Genomic DNA, 1,997 nt, shown 5'->3' on the forward strand with positions numbered 1-1,997 from the left:
CGATGCGACACATATCAAATATAATGCAACCGTACTGCTAGGTATTAGGCATAATCTGCCTTTTAGAACACTTCCACCTATATATATATCATTCCACCCCAATCGCAGTAATAGAACATGCATACAGAATTAACAGATAAATCCTGCTTAACATACTTTCATAAACAGATAACAAATAAACAAACATAGGCATGCTCAGAACCATATTTCAGTCTAACAGATCACCTAGTTTTAGGGTTAGATAGCATTTACCGTCCCTACAGTATGCCTACGGTCTACTAGGACGACCCGTGCGACCCTACCAAAAATTTCAGAATAATGGGCCCACATCCCCTTTTGGGCCTACATGTCTATGTGGCCCACACACCCCGATTGGTCTTACCCGTGTGGATCACACGACCTGGCCCTGTTACCACATACCCCTGTCGTATGCCCGTGTAGGCCCACATGCCTATAATCTTTCAATTACATCCACCTTTGCTTTGTCGTTTCTTATTGGATAGTACATCCTTCATAAACTTCACGTAATTCGGCATTTGTTTGAAGCCTCCACCAATGGATTATTGATGTGTAATTGCTTCAAAACATCCAAAAACTTCTTAAATTGCACCTTATGTTTCTACTTGTGTTGCTGTAATCTTTGTGGATATGGAGGTGATGGAACTTTCGGTTGAACCGGACAACTCTTTTGAGTCGGTAAATCTGCATCCAAAAAAGATGTTAAAGTATCTGAATTCACTAAGTCAGGATTTACCTTACCAGTCTTTGCAGATTCTGATTCTTTTGGTGTAGGAATTTCAATAGTTGGCTGACTTTCCTCCTTTTCAACAAGCTCGTCTTCGACATCAATCAATCAGGGTTCCAAAATTTTACCATTTCACAATGCCACTGCCTTGATATGTTCTTTACCTAAGTTTCTTGGATTCTCAGTATCACTCGGCAAGATTCCTTGCGATCTGTTACGAAGCTCCGTAGCTAACTAACCCATTTGGTTTTCCAAATTTTTTAGTGTTGCTACTTGGCTCTGGATCAAAGCTTCATTCTTTTCCATGTATGCTTTCAACAACTTCTCCAAACTGTTTGATGCCTCAGCTCGAGGTGGTTTTTAAGCTTGCTGATTAAACCTTTAAGATTGGTTGGGTCTATGCTGTATAGAGTTGTTGATTGGTCCATTTCCTTGGTTGCTCCAAGAAAAGTTAGGAGGATTACGCCATGAAGGATTATAGAAGTTGGACTAGGGTCCTTGTCCACTCCTATTTTGATGTTGGTTTCCCCGCATAGTACACTGACTCGGGATTCAATGGGAAATTCTCAAAAGAATGACCTTTCCCACAGTATACACAGGAAACTACTTCAAATGGACTTGGTGGCTAAGCTGCAAAATTATTAGCACTATTAGCGGTAAACTATTTTAACATAGACGAAATTGATGATACCTGAGCTGATAACAAAGTAAGAGCATCAACTTCATGAACTCTAGCTACATGTATTGCTTGCGATCCTCTTGATGATCTCAAAAGCCTAATTATAAGACTTAGACAAAATTGCACCATTCACAGAAGCATCTACCATCAATCTTGTATGTGCATTGAGACCATTATAGAATGTCTCCAACTGGATACAATGAGGAATCCCATGATGAGGACACTTATGAAGTAACTCCTTGAATCGCTCCCAAGCCTCATACAGAGACTCGCCATCCAATTGTTGCAAAGTTGTGATCTCGTTCCTCAACTTAGCTTTCTTGCTAAGCCAGAAATACTTAACAAAAAATCTCTCTGCTAATTCTTTTCATGTAGATATGGAACTTGGTGGCAATGAATTGAGCCATTCTCATGCTCGATCTCGCAACGAGTATAGAAATAGGTTCAACCTCAATACATATTCAGTCATACCGGCAATCTTGAATGAATCACTCACCTCCATAAACAATCGAATGTGGAGATATGGATCTTCTGTGGGCATACCACTAAATTAGCCTACCGTTTGTAGCATTT

At 40.0% G+C, this 1,997-nt stretch overlaps 1 non-coding gene across 1 annotated transcript; it reads left to right on the plus strand.

Annotated features, from left to right (window-relative positions):
- The first annotated feature begins 1,630 nt into the window (after positions 1 to 1,630).
- LOC128290962 (small nucleolar RNA R71) lies at positions 1,631 to 1,737 on the plus strand. The gene has a single exon (XR_008280741.1). It is a non-coding gene; the product is annotated as a small nucleolar RNA R71 (small nucleolar RNA).
- The last annotated feature ends 260 nt before the right edge of the window (positions 1,738 to 1,997 follow it).

This window comes from Gossypium arboreum, chromosome 3 (assembly GCF_025698485.1).
Source record: "Gossypium arboreum isolate Shixiya-1 chromosome 3, ASM2569848v2, whole genome shotgun sequence".
Lineage (NCBI taxonomy): Eukaryota > Viridiplantae > Streptophyta > Magnoliopsida > Malvales > Malvaceae > Gossypium > Gossypium arboreum.